The 22,542-nt window shown below is 37.6% G+C and overlaps 1 long non-coding RNA gene across 1 annotated transcript; it reads left to right on the top strand.

Moving 5' to 3' along the window:
- Window positions 1–22,529, top strand: LOC127530489 (uncharacterized). The gene is made up of 3 exons (XR_007937066.1): window positions 1–312; window positions 11,626–11,699; window positions 22,505–22,529. It is a non-coding gene; the product is annotated as an uncharacterized LOC127530489 (long non-coding RNA).
- Window positions 22,530–22,542: the final 13 nt, after the last annotated feature.

The raw sequence follows: 22,542 nt of genomic DNA, 5'->3' as shown, positions 1-22,542 counted from the left end.
TCCGGACTGGGGCAGCTGCTCCCGGAGGTTCTGTGTCTTTAAGGCCGGGTATTGACGGCTCTCAGTCGGCTGCGGCGCCTGCTCAGTGCTGCTGCCGCTGGACGTGGAGCTGCTCCGTCCTGAACATCTGCTGCAGTCGGTGTGTGTCTCGGAGTGTGTTTGCGTCTGAATATGGATTGACGGAGGGAGGCTTTTGTTGTTGTCAGCCCGGTGGTCCTTTCTGCTGGAGCTGCACTTTCACCGGAGAATGCCCATAAGAACCGGAACTGTGCTGCTGCACGGATAGCGCAGGAATTACACCGGAGAAACACGGTACTGTGATTCATTTATTACCGCTTTGTGTTCATTTTTCCTGCTTTTGTTTATTATTCTCATTACAATTAAAAAAATTTTAAAAAGAAGAAGAAGCTCTCGCGTGAGGCTGAAGCATCGTCTCCAATCGCAGCATCGCGAGTTCATCCCACCGGGGACTGCGGGTTTGTTTACCCGCAGGAAAGGACACTTTGTTCGGGTTTCAGGCTCCAGATCGTCGGTAACCGGGTCGGCATCCTGCAGCTGTCACCTCCGGGTTGTTCATGTCGGTCAGATGGAGACAGTGAAGGCAGCAGCAGCTCTCAGGCCTGCATCAATACACTGAAGTTATTCAGCAGTGTTAACAACAAAAGCAGAGCAGCAGCATTTATTAGATGTTCAATACCGCATCACAGGTGAAGGTCCTGGAAAGAAAATATTACTTAAAGCATGTGATTTGGTCACTATGGGTAAAGTAACAGTGCTAATCCTGCAGGAGACAACATTATTCTATATACCATAAGATCACTGTTACTCATGCATGTATGTGTAAACAATGTTTTGGTTTAAAAAATGTTTTTAGCTACTTTTCAGAGTAATTCACCGTTATTTTAGATTTTCTTTGTTCTTAGTTAAAATAAGATAAGACAGGAAAGCTTTATTGCCATTATACACAGTGTACAATGAAATTCCAGATGATTTTTATCTTTTAAATGTACAAGATAAATATTTTAAAATAAGCATAAAAAATAGCTAAATATTGGAGTAAATGAAGTAAACAGAAATCTTTACAACAAAATGTGCAAATAACAGATGACAAATAGCAAAATGACAGGAAAAAAATGTTAACCCTAAAAAAAACACGAAACAGTAAATAACTGTAAAATACCATCCACATCAAGAATCTTTATTTTCACAGATGGTCTGTGATTCTTTTACAGACAGACACAGTAAAATTACACATTTTAAAAAATTTAAAACCGCGTTTAAATCGGTAAACTGTAGTTTGTATATTAAATAATATAATTTTTACAGATATTTTCCATTATTTAAAAGAAAAATTATCAATATTAAGTACTTATAGATTATAGATTTCTGTTTTGTTAAATTATAGATAATATCTAATTGAAATCATTAAATAAAATATACATTTACATTTTGCCTGTTCACTGTAAAAACAAACAAAAAATCATTCAGTTGTTCACTAAATCAACCTTGAGTAAAATTACACCTTTTCACGGTAATTTAATCAGCAAAGCTATATTTTACAAATGTTACAGAAAATGTGTTGTAAAATAACAAAAACTGTACTAATATGCATATAGACTATAAAATAATCGTAAATAATGTTGACATTTAAAAATATTTTTGTAAAAGCTTATTCATTCTCTTACAAACTTGACAGTAAATTTCACATTTTTTTTCTGTTTTTAAACCAGTAAAAATATTAATTTACAGATCTTTGCTGTTATTTGAAAGAAAAAAATGTGTATATTAAGGACTTAAAAATAAGTTTTAATTTTTATAGTTGTTTTTACAGATTTTTCCTGTGTTAAATTCCTGGTAATATCCAGGAACAGTTTTACATGTTGACTGATCTCCTTTTTTTCTGCTCTAATTGATCATTTGTTTTACCAAACAGTTCAATAAGAGGCCAGGGCAGCTACCCAGACTCAAAGCTGCACAATCCTCAATGTGTAAATTAATATTTTTTTCAGTGATTTACTAAATATTATGCAATCAAATACCAAAACAAACAAGGGGAAATCTGGAAAGTAAAAGTTAAAAAAAATATATAATTTTTCAATCCTCAATATGCTTCTTTCTCCCCTCATAACGGCAAATATCTGTAAAATAACAATATTTTTTTGCTGATTTAAATACAGTAAATATAGTGTCATTCTGTTTGTGGACATAAAAGACCAAATTACTATTTGTAGAAATGCTTTTTTTTTTAAATGTGGGAATTATTTACAGTTTTAGCCCCTTGTCATCTTTACAGTTGACATGTAAAATAATATTTTCCTCTAGTTTTCCTAGCTATTATTTGTAATTTAGCAGAGCAAGGAATGTCTATCAAATATATACCTAAAGTGCTTTCCAGTAGAGAAATAAGAATTGTTAATTTAAATATTGTGGTTAAGGCACTATAATTTCAATTAGTATAAGTTACCTCACTAATTAATGGCCTTAGTTTTGATTTCTTGGGTTTCAGTCAGAGAAAAAACATCTTTTCGAAGTTTAAGTTCCTTAAGTGTAAGTTTCCTGACATGATGAACTCACTCACGTGCTCAAACTTTAATAAGCCTTAATTAACAAGACAGGAAGTTTCATTTTAGTGGGTTTTAATAAGTCAGCATCCTGGCAGGGTGCTTTAACTTGTGCATTTTACAGTTTCTGGTGCAGCTTCGGTAGCTTGAAGTTACAGAGGTCAAGAAAAATGACGCTTTTCCCACTTTCAACAATCCTTCCTCTGATCACAAACCACCTCAGACTCAAGTCCAGAACCCAAATCTTCCCTCTGTGATGAAGTTAGTGTCATGATCCAGGTTTACAGGCCTTTAGTTCGTGGTTGAAACACACCCTCAGTGCTTATAGGAAACTGTCCGTCACTCAGGTAGCCGTCCAGTCTCCCTCCTCTCTCCCAGTTTGGGCCTCCACCCTTCGTACTGGGACTCCTGCCAGAGCTCGCTGTGATTTAGAGCGCTGACCACATGCAGCCGCTGCCATATGCTTCACCAAACAGCTCATATTTAAAGCTTCTGTAAGCTATCAACCTTTCTACGTGAACCTCTGCCGATGTATCGTACTTCTTAAACAGTTTCCACCAAATTTATAACACATTTAATCCCTGCTGACGGCGCTGAAATCCAGACTTTGTTGGATCAGAACACCCAAAGCCAAAGCACGTTAGGATCCCAAGTATTTATGTGAGACTGTCTGAGATGTCAAGATCCAAATGTCTGAAGTGTTCGGTGACCCAGAAGCATTCTGATACCGATGTTTGTTCAGAGAGTATGCTTTCAACCTACATGTGGAAAAACATTCAGACCATCATGGGTTGCCACTAAAAATTACTTTCTTTCAGGGTCGCCAAGAGGAAGCTTTGGGATTAATGGCTGCTCTGAAATTAAACATTACAGTAGAAAACATGGAGAATATAAAAGAATCATTCAAGTTTGTTTTTGTTAGGGAGAGGAGGAACCTGTATCATTACTTCATTATTAGTTTTTTTTGGTTGTTGAGAGGATTATTCCATGCAACTTTTGAATAAATACAACATTTTTATTTCTTTTGAGATGCTCATAGCCCAAAGATATATTGAAGATTGGCAAATAGGGTGTTTTCTCACTTAATCAATTAGTTTTTTAATGAAATATTAGAAAACGGTTTAAAAAATAGTGATCAGTATTTCCCAAACCCAACACAAAGATATTCAATTTCATGTTAGAGGGCAGGAAAGAAACCAGAAAAAACTGCAATAAAACAGTTATTGTCAGAAGAACTTTATAACCCTAAACAGTTAATTTTAGAAGTGTTTTAGAAAGTAATGCTCCTCCACATTTGAAATCTATTAAGCTGAGGCTTGGCTTTAAAAAGTTATCAGAGCAAATGTATTTGCAATCCTAATATCTGTCTAAAAAAAATCACAATTAGGTGTTTTCCACAATTTTTTCCCCTTTATTTTGTCAATAAAATGTCAGGAAATAGCAAAAAAAAAAAGTTGATTAGTGTTTCGTGAAACCCAAGATGACGTCCTCAAATAACATGTTTTGTCCAAAATCCCAAAATATCTGGTTTGCTGTCATTGCGGAGAAAAGAAACTCAAAAATATTCCCATTTATGAAGCTGGAACCAGAGAATTTTTCAGCTTTTTTTTCCCTGAAAATTGATCCAACACATTGATTGAATATCAAAATAGTTGCTTATTGATTTAATAGGTGGTGACTAATGGATTAGTCATTGCAGCTCTACTTTTCAGTGTTACAGAAGTGGCACAAGTGACCTTTTTCTGCAACAAGTCCTTCAACCTTATTGAAAGTATACATGATTAGTCCCGAACATCTAGCACGGCTTTCACTTAAACTGTTGAAATGACTCAGTTTGGTTAAATTTTGGGAAAAAAAAAGACCCTTGGTTAGGAAAGGACTATCACCATTACAAATGTGTGGCGAAGTTTTATGAAATGGTCATTGTTTTTGATAACAGCATTGACGATCAGTTTGAAATGGAAAACAAACAATTTTCTCTCATGTTGGAGAGCCCATGTCATGTTTTTGGGTTCCTGCTTGCCATCATTGTGATGCGTAAATGCTTTTTGGTGCTTTTAGAGACCCCCAAAACAAAATTATAAACCTGTAAATGTAGATAAAAATAGTGAGTGTGCTCTTTAATATCTGCTGTTTTGTTGACCCGTCTGTTGAGCCCGACCTCCTCCCCACTTTGTAGCTGACTTCTTCCTTCCCTCCCATCGTAATAACGTTGACCACAAGATGTCAGTTTTATTTAAATATAAATGTTATTTTGAGGCATTTGCTTGCATTTTTTGCTTTTAAGTCTAAGTTGTAACTGTTAAAATCAGATTTTTCTGTGAAGTTTGTCAATCAGCTACCAATATGGCATTTGATGCACAAAAAATCTCTTCTCTGGTTCTCAAATGTGAACATGTGCTCACTTTTTCCATTGAAAATGACTCCTTCTCCAATTTTCGGACTTTCTAAAGAAGTTAATCAAAAAATAATCATCACATTAATCTGTGATGAAAATCGTTCCCAGTTGCAGCTCTGAAACAGATGTGTAATATGTAAATAGGGCTCACATAGTGTCCGTGTGATGTTTCAGTCTAACAGCAGCACCGAAATGTTGGAGATGAAGCTGCATCATCATCCTCACTCTGCTTTAACTGTGTCACCGACTGCCAGCCAGACAGGAGCTCCATCACTGAATTATTCAACCAGGTTAACCTACATTCAGACACCCAGTCTGGGGAGAAAAAACACTCAACTGGGCAGATCAAGGCCAATTTGACCCCAATTTGGCTGCCATTTCACAGAAGTACCCATTTCACTGTATGTTATTCTGGATGAAAAATAAATATCTGGTAGGAAATGTGCTGAAATTATTAGTTGTAAGTTAAAATATGTTAGTTTTAACCCTCCTGTTGTCTTCATTAATGGGCACCAAAAATATTGTTTCTTCATCTGAAAAAAAATCCAAAAATTCAACATAAAAATTCCCCAAATTACAGAAAATTTGCAAAACCTTCAGGAAAAAAATTCCAATAATTCCTTAAAAGTTTCAGTTAAAACTTTTATTTTAAAAAAATCCCCCAAATTTGGCAAGAAAATTCATGTAAATATTTGAAAAAAATGAGTTAAAATCTTCCAAGGAAATCCTAAAAATATCTAAAGTGAATACATATATATCAGTGAAATTCGCTGGATTTTGGTTGATTTTTTTCCCCTGAATGTTCTTAGAGACGTTTTTTTTACATTTCTTTTTATTTCACCGAAAAATGTTCAAAAATGTCCCAAAAATGTTGAAAATGTGGAAATTTCCGCCGGGAAAATCTGTTTTTTTCCCCCACATTTTCCAACATTAAAACGGGTCAGTTTGACCCACATGACAACACGAGTGTTAAACAGCTGATTTAGACAATTGGAAAACACTGACGAGCAAACAAGCCTTTAGCTCATTTTGTAAGATCAGTAGTGATGTCGCTCTTTTTGGTGGCTGTGACCAGCGTGAAATTGAAGCCATGTCTTTTTCTATTAACCCAACAGAGCTATAAATTTTGGAGGACACTCTACAATATGAGGCTCTTTTCAATAAATCAAACAGATTTCAAGTTGTTTCAGCTAATTCAAACACAATCCACATGTAACTTAATGATTTTGTGCATCTAGGGCTGCTGATCTTTTTGTTTTTAGTCATGCTGGCTAAATACAGGCTTCTGGCCAATGTTTTGAGAAAGACTGTGACTAAAGATGCTCTGAGAAGACTGAACAGTTGACACCTCTCCACTGGTTTTTGGTGCTCCTGTTGCCCCCCCTTTTTTCTTTGTTGAATTCTCACGTTTGTTATCTTTGTATAGCGAGGCAGCACTCTTTGCAAAGTCAGCAGACAGCATCATAGGAATCCAAAATACGTCCACACTCATCCATCTGGTGCAGTTTCGCTCCACGACATCCTGCTGACCAATAAATCAGTAAAGCAACAGCAGGTCGAGTAAGGCCACGATGAAAACTACTTTAAGGGGTCTAAAGTTTATTCATTTTGAATTTAGCCCTTGTGTCATCCTGCGGGTCAAAATTGATCCGTTTTACAGTTTCAAAATGTGGGAAAAATAATTTTCACAGTGAAACTTCTGATGTCCACATTTTCAACATTTTTGGGAAATCTTTTAACATTTTTTGGGTGGAAAAAAGAAATGTTAAAATTTTTTCTTAAGAACATTCACTGGATTTCGCTGGATTTTGGTTGATTTTTATGTGAATGTTCTTAAAGAAAATATCAGAAATTTTACTGATATTTATGTAATCACTTTAGATATTTCTAGGATTTTTTTGGAAGATTTTTACCCATATTTTGAAAATATTTACAAGACTTTTCTTGCTAAATTTGGAGGATTTTTTAAAAAGAAAACTTTTTAAGGAATCATTGAAATTTTCTTCCTGAAGGTTTTGCAAATTTTCAGAAATTTGGGGAATTTTTTGCTGAATTTTTTATGATTTTTTTTAGACGATTAAACAATATTTTTGGTGTCTGTAAATGAGGACAACAGGAGGGTTAAGCAAGTCATTTATGAATTAAGATAAAACCTCAGAACTGACAACGATGGAGCCTGAGAACCTGTCAGATTGTTGTCATTAGAGTCTGTATGTGTTATTTTGCAGCCACGTCTTCCTTATCAGTGTTTCTTTCCCCCGAATACCAACCAGTTACTGATTATTTTTTGCTGTTGTCACATTTTTTACTCACTGTGGGATTATTTTCACTGTGGCATAAAGACCTGCACCACATTTTTCGACGTGCCCACAGCTGTTCCCAATACTGGAAGAAAGGTAATTCTACATACTAAAGATATATTACTATTTATAATTTACATAATGTACAAACTATGAGTTTTTCACGCTACTCTACATATTAGCTTTAGTGAGATTTGAGAATTTCACCATGCTAAATGTATCTTCCAACAGCTTGTTCCTCTGTATTCTGTTCTTGAGCCATGCTGCATTTATTTTATTGATGAAATATGTTTATTTTCCTCTCAGTCTCTTTCATCATCTCCTCTCTGCTCTGTGTATAAACACAGCCTGCAGTTCACCTGAAAACTAAGGGATTTTTTTGTCACATTGCTGTTGGTTAAAGATGAGTCAGTTTTATCTTCTAAGTCGTGTCAAGCAATGAAGATTTTTTTGTTTGTTTTGTACAGCATGTGGTTTATTTCTGGTGATTTTTTGAATGAGATATGAGGAATCTAACATTTTTCCTGATGGAACTGTGCATCATACATGATAAGTTTTGTCTTATCAGTTGAGTTAAAAAGTGCCGATTTGTTTTTGTTTTTTTCAGTCAATCTGGTTCCTACAAACGGTTTATTTTTGGTGAATTTCTGAATGCAAATTTAAGTTTATACTTAGTTAATTTTCCTGTTAGAACTGTGGGTCACACATTATACACTCTTGGATTTTCAGAAAGGTGATTATTTTCCTATTTTTACAGTTTCTGGCTCTGATAAATGGTTTAATTTTAAAGATTTATTTTAAAAGAACACATGCTTTCAGACCTCCTGGGGTGTTTTTTGAGTTCAGAGGGTTCAACCAACAAGGGAACCATCTATGTCTTTATGACACTGTGCTCCTGCACTTACTGAGGATTCTCACAGTTCTTTGTTCTTCTTTGTTCCTGCTTCGAGAATTGCAGACTTTCACTGCATAATCTGCCCTATTCCAGATGGTTTGCGTGTCCTGTAGCGTGTCCAGATTACCACGGCAGCTCCTGTCATTGGCGCAGATCTGTGCAGAGGATTCAGATTAAGCAGGATTAAGACCCTCGGCGCTTTGTTTGGGGATGATTTGGCAGAAAGCCTCCGGCTCCAGCTGGGATTCTGCTCATTGTTGTCAAAGACACACAAGTGGCTCAGATATCATATCATATCCAGCATGCCATACAAAGCCAGGCCATAGTGGTAATTGTCCTGCATTGTGTTTGATAGATTGTTAGCCTGGAGCTAGTGGGAAGCTCAGTGCTGGAGCTGCATTTATTAATCTGTCAACCAGCTGTTTTGATAATGAATTGGGTGGAATGAGAAAAACATCTAAATTCTCCAAATGCAGCTTCTTAAATGTGTATAGTTTCTGGGGTTTTTTTCCTGAATGTCTTTGGGTTGTGCCATCTTGAGCTTTGGTTATAAACCAAACAACTATGGTCAGACATTATCATGAAGATATCTAGTTGTGATTGTTTTTTTTTCCCCTGACAGATATTGACATTCCAATTTGATTTGTTCTGATATTTTTTTAAAGTCAGGCCTTTGTTTAATACATTTTTTAATGGTAGAGCATTATCGTATGAGATACCATCAGAATACGAACTAATATATTTTAAAGCAAGAACGTTCACATATTAACGTGTATTTTTTTTTGTAATTTTTTGATTTGGTATAAAACAATCAAACACAGAACAATTACCATAAAACTGTGACTGTGTAATTTTGAATAATACAATAAGAAGAAGAAGATGAAGAAATAAAGCCGATCTAAGGAGACAATAATCTGACCTTTCTGTAAACAATCAGGTCATTCATCACTCAGAAGGAGCATCTAAGTTTTGCACATCCTCCAATCAAGTTAACGAAGGTAGAAAAAACCCCAAACAACTCTGGGTCAGACATGCTACATTATGTTTAACCCAAACTGCCTGATTCATGATTTACCAGGTGCATGATTCAGATTTGAAATTGATTCATTTTTCAGCTCTACTGTGCGCAGTCGTCAAATGCTCACTCAAAGAGAACTGTTGGATTTCTGGGATTTCTGTCAGTAATAGTCTGGTAAAAAGCAATTCTGGCCAGCATTCTGCCTCTATATGCAAAAAGTATTTATCATATGACCATTATTTTGATATATATTGCAATATGAATCTCAATTTTCGCTTTTAGGAAAAGTAATTTTTGCATTTCTTAAGTATGTTAAAAAGATGATGTGATTCTGGTTACAGTCTGACCCAAACAAATTCGCTATTTTACATCTAGAGAACATGATTTCTAGGTTGAGACATCTTTGTAGCACAGGAATGCTTTATTTAAAATGGTGTGTTGTGGCACATTTAAAATTTATCATGCATTATCATGGACTGCATGGTGGTGGGTGGTTAGCACCGTCGCCTTGCAGCTGGAAGATCCCTGGTTCGTGTCCCAGCCTGGGCCTGGGATCTTTGTGTCTGGAGTTTATATGTTCTTCCTGTGTATGCGTGGGTTTTATCCAGGTACTCCAGCTTTGTCCCACAGTCCAAAAGCATTCTGAGATTCACTGGTGATTCTAAATCGTCCAGGATGTCCCCTTCCTTCGCCCTAAGTCAGCTTACGCTCCGCGACCATAATGGTGTATCGATGATGGATGCAATATCCAAACTGCAGGAGGTGTAATTTGGATATTACACTGGTCTATGTTGTGATTTCGATGAATTGTTAAGCAATATGAACAATTCATCGACTAATTGACAGATGAATCAACCATGAAAATAATTGTTCGTCGCAGCCCTGCTCGTTACGAAGCAGCTCAACTTAGCTAATCGCTAACCTCATCATTATGGGTCTCCACAGCAGCGACAGCAGTCATCAGTATTCAACTAGTGTCTGGTCTGTCAGTGCTGTTGTGAGGCAGATGTCATGTAGGAGGCTGTGGGTGGTGGGTTCAGGTACGGCCATGAGAACTCTGCAGTCCAGCTGTCTTCTGCTTCCCACCTCTGAATGTCTGATAGTCAGACCTGCCGTTTGCTGCTTTCTCACAACCTGAATCCAAACTCCTAAATCAGTAACAGTCTCAGATTTTATTGGTGTTGCTTTGGCTCAAACTGTTTTCCTGACAGAGCACTGCAAAAACTCTAAATCTTACCAAGCCTATTTGTCTTATTTTTAATCGAAATGTCTCATCCCACTTGATTTAAGATAAATTCTCTTAACAAGTGACATTTCAGCAGATAGAGGGACTTGTTTTAAGACAATGCATCTTAAATATCTTGTTAAGTCAAACAATCTGGAAATGATCACGTTTTAACCCTGGTGTCGTCCTGCAGGTCAAATTGGCCCTTTTTAAAGTTGAAAAATGTGGAACAAATAATAATTTTCACAGTGAAATTTCCACATTTTCAATATTTTTGGGGAAGTTTTTGAACATTTTTGATGGCAAAAAGAAATGTTAAAAAAATGTTTTTTTTAAGAAAATTCACGTAAAAATCAACCAAATCCAGCGAAAGGATTTGGTTGATTTTTACGTGAATTTTCTTGAAGAAAATATTTGAAATTTTACTGATATATATGGAATCTCTTTAGATTTTTTTGAAAGATTTTTATTCATTTATATTCAATATTAAATATTTACAATTTGTATAGATTTTTTTGTTTTTTTTAAATTTTTATTTCTTGCCGAATTTGGGGATTTTTTTAAAAATAAAACTTTTAAGGGAAACTTTAAGGAATTTTCTTAATGAAGATTTTGCAATTTTTTTTATAAATTTGGGGAATTTTTTGCGGATTTTTTTGATTTTTTTCAGACAAGGAAACAATATTTTCTGCTGCTGTAAATGAGGACAACAGGAGCGTTAAGACACATGAGCTTGACAATCCTGGTAAATAGAGCTTAAAATAAATTTTCCCAGCTAATTTTAAGATCTCAATATTCTAAATATCATATCTTATTTCAAGAAATCTTAGCAAGTCATTTTTCACTTGTTCTATTGGCAGATTTTTCACTTATTTCAAGGTAAAAGGTCTTTGAAATAAATGTTTTTTCTTTGTTTTGAGAGGGGATTTTTTTCCAGTGAGCTTTTTGTTTTAGCACAGCTAAGGTTTAACCAGCTCAGTTTCTTTCTAATGCATTTTGCACAACTGAAATCCGACGCACACAAGCTAACGCCACCAACTCTGCCTATTCTCTGCGATGAAGTCATTACAAACAAAGTGTGCTTCAGCGTTACCAGCTCATCCTGCTGGTTTGAAGGCAACAGTCGCCCACATCTATCAGCTGTGCTCTTTTTTCTGAGTCATCTTCACTTGTTGTTGTTGTTGTTTCCAGCTCTTACAAATCTCGCTTTCCTTTTTTTGTCCTGCAGATATTGACATGAAGAAAGACATTGAGACTCTAATAGCAGAGGAACGGGCTGATATCATCTTGAAATATGCTACGGTGAGTTTGTGCTTCCAACACACAGAGCGGACTGAGGATCATGTTTTCTACAGTTCTGCACGCTATTTTTAGCCAGATCAAAAAGTAAAAATATGAACATTTGTTTTTAATTTGGGCTCCAGACGCACATTGTTGTGTAGCAGCTTCCAGATGCTCTCAGCGTGTCTCCATTACCTCTTGTGTCGTTCATGTGTAGGAGGGCGAGTTCACACGCGCTTGATTTGGTGGTTAAAAGAACCACGGAGAAGGACGTGAATTCCAACGTGCGTTTTGTGTGCAGTGTGTTTCTGCATGCGTGGACGACAATAAGTGTGTGTGGGTGGATGTGAGTGTTCTGCCAAAGTGCATTAATAGCACGTTGTGTAATAATATGTTTGTGGTTTGAGGTGATCGGAGAAACGATGACCGCAAATGTGAGTGAAACTAGCAATAAAACCAGGCATGAAAAGCATACAAGTAAACTAACAGACCTCAGCTGATGGTGATGAGATGATGTGGTGTCTCCTTTGTTTTAGTTTACTGTTGAGTCTTGAATGGGCCAAGAAGTAGCAAAAGCATCTTCCTGCTTTCTGACACTAACACTGGTTATCTTAAAAGCTTGACTGCATGTTCAAATGCATCAGTTTTGTTGAAATTGGAGTGATGGGATGTGAGGATTTAGGTGACCAGCGAGCAGCTGAGTGCTCAAGTCTGTTAGCATTGTGGAGTAAAGCATAGTTCATGGTTTAAAGGTTGTAATCGCTTCTTGTGTGTTTGCAAGAAGACTAAACTAGACTCTAGTTTTGTGCTCAGTTTGTGTTTATATTTGTATTGATCTTCCACCTTGGCCTACTTGTTCTTATTAATTTGGCCACAGTACACTGAGTTCACTCTACCTGCAGCCTTATTAGCATAAATTAATTCTACATCAACATATAAAGTAATATTTGCAGCATATTGTACCATTTTAATCTGTTGAGAACAGATTCTGAGTAGACCACCTGTGCATATTCATTCGATTTCTGAAAATAGAACTACATCAACTGGTGATTTCAGCAAAAGAACTACTGAGGGATAAAATACAGACAAGTTATCTGTTGTTTTTAGATGCTCCGTCTTGTTAGTTGTTAAGCTGTGATATACAAACTGCTGTTTGAAAAGTCTACACTGACTTTTTGTCCATCTGTTTGAACAAAATGCTGCCCCAATGATGCCATCTTCAACTTGGTGTCAGTTAGCTTGGAGCCAACTCTGAGTAAATGTTCAGTAAACGGTGGATATCCTTCCTATCCTTCTTCGAATCCTCTTTCTTCTTCCATTTACTTAAATGCGTCTTGAAGAAACATGAGGGTTCAGAAGGAGTTTGGACCAAAGAGACACAGATAAATCCAGTGCAGAAGTCTTTTATCAAGTGACGCGACCATTTAACTGCTGCACCTTCACGGTTGTTGGTTTGATTTGAACAGGTGATGCGACTATGCAGCACGCTACTCGTGTCACTTAAAATTGATGCTGTGGACAAAAGATTTCTCATTTAGCAGCTTTGGCTTTGTGCCTCATCCTGCACGTTAGCATCATGAAAAGCAGCGTGATGAGCCTGAAGGCAGCACTCTTTAACAAATTGATCCCTTTACTAATTCACGGTGACGATGCCAAAACCTCCCACAACGCGTGCTTCTCAGATTGCCTGGTGTTGTGATTGGTTTGGTTTTGCTTTGCTTGTGGTGTCTTACTCCATTTAATAGCGATTAGGCTTAGTTAGCTGTGAGGTCAGTAGGGCAGCAGGACGTCAAGCTGAGGACGCTGCCTGCTCCATGACAATGCAAAACACCTCATACTGTCTGATGCATTAATAAGCTTTATATTTTGAATTTGAACAGGTTATTACAGTTAAAATACAGTCCTTGCTGGGGGCCACATTCTGATGGAGCCAGTAGAACCTCAATTCCTGGCACTAAACACTCCTTTGACATATTATAGCACATAATGGACGAAAACGCACCTGCAGAACGTGGACCTAAACATGCTCCAGGTGCACAAAGCTCATGTAAACTGGCAGGAAAAATAGAAAAGATGAATGAAAGATTTGTACACATCTGTAAGCAGATATTTACATACGAAACAGCTGCATATCAGGTGTTTTTGTGCAGATATTTCAGATGATTCGTTACTCAATCAGTATCTGGGTGCTCTTTTTGCTCCTGTTGCATTTTTACTCACTGTGGGCTTTTATACAGTTTTAGCATGGCTTTAATGCCCTAAATAAAAGGCAAAGGTGAAGTGAAGTTCTTTTGTTTGCAAAAATTTCTAAAGACTTGAGTGGCCACAGGTGTTCCCAGTGCTAGGGGAGAAATGGTGGCTCCACGTGATATTTTACCATTTATATGTTTACACCATTTGCAAACTAGGTATTTTTCCTGGTACTCTGCACATCAACTTGACATTTCACTATGTTGAATATATCTTCTGACAGCTGTCAGCACAAAATTATGAGCGAAACAAGCACCCAGGTGCTTTTGTGCAAATATTTAAGATGAACGTGAAAAGACAAGAGTTTTATGTGCAACATACTCATGCGATATGGCAGTGCAATGCTAAGTGACTGTTCCACAAGGATGTGCAAACAACATGATAAAACATTCCTTAAAATAGAAAAAGTCATAATAATGAGTAGTAGGGAGATTGTGTAGCTAAAATGCAGTCTGTGTTGTGTAAGAGATGTTCGTCATGTGTGTGTGTTTGTATGCATACATCTATAAGTATTGAAATGAGGATACTGCAGCAGCTTATTGTGTCAAACAGAAACAAATATTCATTCAGTTTTAAAATAAAAGCCACACTAAGTGTCCCTCCAAGCTGCCTGCATCTTTGCTCGGAAGCAACAAGCAGCTTCCCTGGTTTCAGTGGTGAATGTGCTGATGCAGAGCTGAGCCGGTGGCGGGCAAAGAGACGGTGGCAGCCAGAGGTTAAATTGACTCAGCAGCTCAGAGCAGAGGGCGACGGGGTGGCGGTGGAGGGGTTTGCTCTGTCTAGCCATAGCAACAACCGTGACACGCTGTTGCAGCAATTGACTTGACACCGACCTCCGGGACTGGCTGAGCTCCGGTCATAGAGATTTCTGTGTGTGGATGCTGGTTTCCGGCCACATGTACAACACAGTGCAGAGCAGAGGAGCAGGGCTGGAAAGAGATTGATCCCCATCACAAGCTGTTTATTCCCAGAGGACTCTGGGTAAAGCCTGCCACAGATATGCACAGGGTTTGTTTTTTTGGCAGGTTTGACAGAGACTGAGCTGACTTGTTTCACCTGTATTCTCCTGACTCATGTAGCTCTTCTGCTGCTGGCAGCAGGTTGCTGCTTTTCACAGACTTAGACTGTTTTTTTAACAAAGCTGGTACCTTTATCAGATGGTGATACTTCATTAAGCTACAAGCCCTCATTTTTCAAATCTCAGCTTTATCTGTTAATAATGCAGCTTTCATTGTCATTTTGTCATTGTGGACAGCTTCCAGTGAAAGTTTCTCCCAATTTTAGAAAAGAAAATGGGTGTGAATGTCTACTTTTTTTTTGGGTAAAATGGCAGTTTTTCTGCCTGCATCCCCATTGCAGAGTTAATCTCTCAAATGTGCATCTCAAGAGCAACTATATCATGACAGTTGCAGAAGGCCATTCCATTAACCAACGCTTAAAGAAATGTAGCTTTCTTTGGCACGATTTTGCAGGATTCAGCTGGTGGATTTGCCTTAAAAGTCTGTTTGGCAACTTGTTTGCTCAGCGATGCATTCAGGCAATCATTTCTTGCTCCTGTCACATTTTGTGGTCCCTGTGCTCTCATTTTTCACTGCAATATAAGTCCAATACAACTTCTACCAACTCTGTTTTTCCCACTGCTCTGGACCTCAACTTTAGAAAGATTTTTTCACCATGCTGAATGTATCTTCTACCAGCTTGCTAATTCTGTACACCGTCTTTGAAAAATGCTGTGCTTATTTTACCGATCCAGTATGTTTTATTTTCGTGTCAGCCCCTCTTGTCATCTCCTCTCTGTTCTGTGTGAACACCGCCTGCAGTTCACCTGAAAACTCCCAGAATCTTTGTCATATTACTATTGGTCACAGCCGAGTCACTCGTGACTTCTTGGATTTTTTGTAATTTACAGGATTTGGTTAAAGCTAATTTTGGCTAATTATTGAATGAAGCATGTCTCATAAAGTGATTTTGATGAATTATCACAATTTTAAGCTTTTTTGGGCTATTTTTCTGCTTCAGATACTCTCAAATACCATCAGAAAGTTTAGGTATGTAAGTTAGTTATGTGGTTTTGTGTATGTTAAAGTCAAATTGAAGGTAATTTCACAATATAACCACTTTAGTTTCTAGTTGTGCTGGTATTTTTTCTCATGATGCTCTGCTGGATCTTCCATTTCTTTTTCATGACCTTTTGTATCAGAAAAGTTAATCTGAAATTGCAGTTGTAGGTGTCTTGCGTAATCGTACTGACGACCGTGCCTTACACTTTTCTCTGTCATACGCTGTGTTGGTTTTGATGTATTTGTCCAATTTGTGATGTTGTAAATATGTCATTCTCTGGCGTCTTTTTGCTTTGTTCCCTTCGATTTTGACTGTTAATGCAAGATCACATGTCCTAGAAATGTAATTTTTCTGGATTTGATGGTTGCCAGCATTGTTCTTTTCGCATTTGCTCTAGTAAGCACCTCTTCATTGGTTACTCTTTCTACCCATGATATCTTTAGCGTTCTTCGTAGGAACCACACTTCCGTTGCCTGGAGTCTCTTCTGCATATTGTTTGATATTGTCCATGTTTCGCATCCATATAGCAAGACTGACCAGATGTAGCATCTGAGGATTTATAGTTTTGTTGGCGTACTGATGTGTGTATTCATGAAGATGGTCTTTTTCTTGTTAAAAGCATCTTTGGTGATGGCAATACATCTCTTGATCTCCTGGTCTGATCTGCCATCTCATGTTAGCTTGCTGCCGAAGTAGCTGAAATTCTCGGTCTGTTTGATATGGTCTCCTTTTGCGGTTATCTTACATATGAGCGGCTCTGTTTTCTTAGATACTGTCATAGTGAATGTTTTCTTTGTGTTCAGGGATTAATCCAGTCTTTAACTCTTGACTATTACCTTATCCAAAAGATTTCAGAGTTCTAAAATCTTTTGGACTGAAGGACTGAAGCTCCTAAATGCTTAATATCTAAATATCTAAACACATAAAGTATCTTTAAATAAAACAGGCTTCATTTTGGACCTGTTTCAACCTTGGAAGTAATGGTGTGATGGACTGTTCTCATTATTTGGTACATCTCACATGACCCATCTCACCACATGACTACTTAAAATAGCCCCATCCGCTGAGGAAGGAGGACACCGGATTTGTCTGAAAGCTTCAGAAAAGTCAAGGGATGAAAGACTAAAGAGCTGCAGAGCTTCTTGTTATTCGACACCCAGAGCAGATGCGTCACACAGAAAGCAAGCGATGTGACTGGATGTGATTAAACTGAGTCGACACGTGTCAGTGTTGTGAAATAAAACAGTTGTGAATCCTGATCATCATAGCTCTTGATGCTCGCTTCATCAGAGCGATGCTGTCGCACTTCAGGTGCTGTGATGTCTTTTACCCTCCTGTAGTCTTCATTTATGGGCACCAAAAAATATTGTTTCAGTGTCTGAAAAAAATCCAAAAGTTCAGCAGAAAAATCCCCAAGTTTCTGAAAATTTGCAAAACCTTCAGAAAATTCCAATAATTCATTAAAAGTTTCCCCTAAAAGTTTTATTTTAAAAAAAATCCCCAAAATTTGGCAAGAAAATTCTTGTAAATATTTTCAGAAAATGAGTAAATTTCTTTCAAAAAATCCTAAAAATATCTAGTGACTATATATTTATATGTATATATATATATATATATATATATATAGTTCTACCTTATAGGCAGGTGTCCTTAATACAATTTTTTTCTCCGGTGAAGTTGTATCAAGATGGAAGTCAAAAGAGTTGAGATATCTGCTCTCCTTTGTGCTGAACATCAGCTGGATGACCGTCCACAGAGTCGCGGAGGGGCTAAAGAATGGTGAAGATCTTTCAGGTCTGATGTTCAACTGCTTGGCTCTGTCAGACTTGTTGTGGCCAGCATGAAGGAGAGCAGATATCTCAACTCTTTTGACTTCCATCTTGATACAACTTCACCGGAGAAAAAAACTGTATTAAGGACACCTGCCTATAAGGTAGAACTTTCAGTTTATGTAATTTTTCACTCCGACATGTAAACGTCTCTAAAGATCATGAAACCGTGTAACAGAACTTTTGCAAAGCCCGGTATATACATATATATATATATATATATATATATATCAGTAAAACTTCTTATGCAAAATTCGCCAGATTTTGGTTGATTTTTTTGTGAATGTTCTTAAAGAAACATTTTTACCATTTCTTTTTTTCCACCAAAAATTTTTCAAAAATTTCCCAAAAATGTTGAAAATGTGAACATTAGAAGTTTCACTGTGAAAATATTTTTTTTCTCCACGTTTTCAAACTTTGAAACGTGTCGATTTGACCCGCAGGACAACAGGAGGGTTAATCTGGTTCACTACTCGACAGTTCGTGACTCTCTGATACCAGGAAAATGTTGAAGTTTGACACCAAGCATTCAGCCCAGAGAACCATCCAATCCCACTTGGTTTTTCTTACACTTTATATCTGAGTCATTCATTTCACTACTCCTGCATTCAGTTGTAGTAAATCAGGTTTAAATACGTGCAGTTCAGATTCCGTCGCCTCTCCTGGCTCTGATGTCTCTACTGTAACACTGTGCCACTTCCAAACACCCTCAGTGAGGAAGTATTTTTAGTCCTCTCACTCTCATGACGCTGACATCACTCGCGGTGCCTCTGGGCCTCAGAGTGTCAACTCAGCCGCGATGAAGCTGCGTGCACTTTGTGTGAGCTCACGCAGACCTTCTTCCCCCTTCGCTGAGAGCAGGCGGCTGATTGGCTCCTTTCCAGACAGGCAGCCAACCAACCACGCAGCCGTGCTGTTATTCAGAGCGGAGTGAGAAGCCTCTCCGCTGGGCTGTCTGAGGATTAGTTCCCTCTCTGTTATGTCAACATTGGGACCAGATTGTTGCTTAAATGGATTTTCCATGATAAAAATGTTGCTTCCACTTTGTGCTGGTTGAAGCAAATTCTGAACACACAGTTTTACTGTAGAATATGGCTTCAGTTTTTTGATTACATGACTGATTCTGATAATTGTGTTTGAAGCTTTTAGTACAAACTGTCATTACTGTGTTCACTTTGTGTGCACCTTCAGAGGCTAACCAGGATTTCTGCCTTAACTTTATCTATTGTTAAGGTGCACAGAAGCCAAAACTCCACTAGTACCTGTAGTATAATACTAAACACCTTTATGTTCAGACCAACATGTGTTTGCTTAGGATCTTGGTACAAAACCCCAAAAATGGAATGTCTTGATCAGGAGCTGATCATGTTTAACTGATTGGTATCTGCAAAAATCTAAGCCTGGTTCTTTGTTTACACCCACTATCACACATGTTTTGTACATTTGAACAATTTGTTTAATATGTGCACAGATATAAATCAATATTTGAGTAGTTGTTAACCCTCGTGTCGCCTGCGGGTCAACATTGAGCTGTTTCAGTTTGAAAATGTGGGAAAAAAAAAATTCACAGTGAAACTTCTGATGCCCACATTTTCAACATTTTTGGGAAATCTTTGCTCGTTTTTGGTGGAAAAATATGAATTGTTAAAAATGTTTCTGAAGAACATTGACAAAAAAATCAACCAAAATCCAGAGAACTTTGCTGGGTTTTGGTTGATTTTTTTGCAAACTTTTGTGAAATTCTTAAAGAAAATTAAACTTTTACTGATATATATAGTTAATTTAGATATTTTAGGTTTTTTGAAGTGATTTCTCTTCCAATTTGGGGGATTTTTTTAAAATCAAACTTTTAAGGATTTTGGAATTTTCTTCCTGAAGGTTTTGCAAAGTTTCAGAAATTTGGGGAATTTTTTGGTTGAATTTTTTGATTTTTTTTTCAATCAGGAGGATATTTTTTGGTGTCTGTAAATGAGGACAACGGGAGGGTTAATTGAAATTCTGCATCCTTTTTACTGGTCATGCGCCACAATTGATGTCAAAGCCACAACTACAACATGCTATATTTGATTCCGACTTCATTGATGCATGTGCACTGACTCTTTAAGACTCACAGAAGACTTTGTCATGGTGCCCCTTTACTTCCACAATGCCCGTCTCTCTGGTTGCTACAGTGATAAATAGTAACACTTAAAGTATGTATCTTGGAAAATGTTATTGGATTGGCACTTGGCAGAAAATAATAACAATAACATAACCGATCAGGTCAGGAGAATAAAAGTAGCATTGGACATCCCGACAAAGCAAAACTTAAAACGTTGCAAAATATGAAAGATGATAACCAGTTGTACAAATTGTGACTTAAAAATTCAATGTCTGTGCCTATATAACCAACACCTGATTTTAATTTAGTCATCATCCTCTTCAAAGTATTTTCCATGTGCAGCAAAACACAGCTCCCAGTGCTTCAGCAGCACTTGTGTTTCTCCCTGTTATATAAACATGCTGATGAACCATCTGCGATGAGCACTGAATCTCCTAAACTGTGTCGAAACAACCCTATAATTAGAATTTTATGTTGGGTAAGAGGAAGTAGTAACACATCAAGACATTACAACAAACCTTGTGTTGACAGACTGGACCAGGGGACGAATTCACGGTGCGAAGCAATGTTAATGTTGAGGCAAACAATGAGCATGCTCGTGGTGCTCTTCACGTTTTTCTCTGCGGCTCTTGCACCAAAAACGACTGTTTTTCTCGGTGGGAGCTGCAGAGCCACCTCCCATCACCAGTAATGATCAGACTGACAAAGAATGTGATGTCTGCTCTCAGCACCAGTTCACATTTTATGGAGAAATCACAAATGTGCACCTACTAGTGGTCACAAAACTGCGTCAAACACAGGTCTGACTGTTGATATCACGGTCTCCTGACCCATGTTGACAGGTACATACAACACAGAGCTTTTTGATTGCACCACTTATATACGCCCAACGGAGCACCTGTATGTACACCACCATTCAAAAGTTTGGGGCCACTTAGAAATGTCCTTATTTTTGAAAGAAAAGCAGTTTTTTTCAGTGAAGATAACATTAAGTTAATCAAAATCCAGTGTAAATATTGTTAATGTGTTAAATGACTATTCTAGCTGGAAATGGCTGGTTTTTAATGGAATATCTCCATAGGGGTACAGAGGAACATTTCCAGCAACCATCACTCCTGTGTTCTAATGCTACATTGTGTTAGCTAATGGTGTTGAAAGGCTCATTGATGATTAGAAAACTTTTGTGCAATTATGTTAGGACATGAATAAATGAATGCACATGAATAAAACTGTGAGTTTTCATGGAAAACATGAAATTGGTGACCTCAAACTTTTTAACGGTACTGTATATGAATATACAGGGTGTCCTTAGTCTCTTTACAGTTAAAAGAATTTGTTACAAAGGCAATTGATAAGATATCCATCCATTCTCTATACACCGCTTTATCCTCACTAGGGTAGCAGGGTGGGCTGGAGCCTATCCAGCTGACTCAGGTGAAGGCAGGGGACACCCTGGACAGGTTGCCAGTCTGTCGCAGGGCTACATATACAGACAAACAATCACACCTACGGTCAATTTAGAGTAACCCATTTCAGCAATTTTTGGAGTGTGGGAGGAAGCCAGAGTGCCCGGAGAAAACCACACATGCACAGAACATGCAAACTCCATGCAGAAGATCCAGGCCCACCCCTGGATTTGAACCAGGGATCTTTTTGCTGCAAGGCTAACCACTACTCCACTGTGCAGCCCCTTGATAAGATATCTTAACCAGATTTGTTTCATTGTAGTCAGTGGTTGTCAAAGTTTTTTTCTACCTCATTTAATACACCTCTATTTTGGCACCATTAGTTGCACAAAGCACATCAAGTAGTACTCGATTTATTGCCATGTTCGCTTTATCATAGCCTCATCAATGGTGACAATGGAATCAGAAATCTTTTCCTTCAAGTCAGTAATGTCCCGTATCTTTGTTCGATACACGATATCTTTAACATAACCCATGGAAAGAGGTCCAAGGAAGTGATATCTGGTGAACGTGGTGGCGAGGATCTGGCCCATCCCTTCTAATCCACCGGTCTGAGGAGTAGCCATTTTTAAGGGTTTCCCTTAACAGCACGTCTTTTACCAACAGGATACCTAAAACACAATATTTCAATGTGATTGCAAACTTTAGTAAAGACTGATTACAATAAAACAAATCTGGTAAGGATATCTTATCAACTGCCTTAGTAATAATTCTTAAAATTGTAAAGAGACTTTATGGACACCCTATATATATATGGATATGTAATAATATGGCTTCAAGTAGTGCATGTGGCCAACAGTGGACAATTAGTGACAACATATTTGGTCCTTAAGAAAAATTGCTTCAAAGGAGAAACTCTGAAGTCGAACCCAAATCTTGCTTGTATAATAGGGGTGGGAGTCTTTGGTAGTCTTATGATTTGTTCCCGATTCTTGGCATCCTCCTCCAGTACGTTAAAACGTCTTTGACACAATCGTAAATAAAATACCTCTCACTTATCTCATCTCCGCTGTTGCATTAGTGTTTTGTGACGGTGCAGAATAATACAGGCTGTTACATTGTGGCTGGCATTTCTCTTTGTCTCCATGAAACTCAGTTTGTGTGTGTTTTGTGTTCCAGGGCAGGCAGGGCGGCGGTGGAGATCGACCCCTGGGAAG

This window comes from Acanthochromis polyacanthus, chromosome 2, assembly GCF_021347895.1.
Source record: "Acanthochromis polyacanthus isolate Apoly-LR-REF ecotype Palm Island chromosome 2, KAUST_Apoly_ChrSc, whole genome shotgun sequence".
In the NCBI taxonomy this organism is placed as follows: Eukaryota; Metazoa; Chordata; class Actinopteri; family Pomacentridae; genus Acanthochromis; species Acanthochromis polyacanthus.
This window is presented reverse-complemented; position numbering and strand designations above follow the sequence as displayed.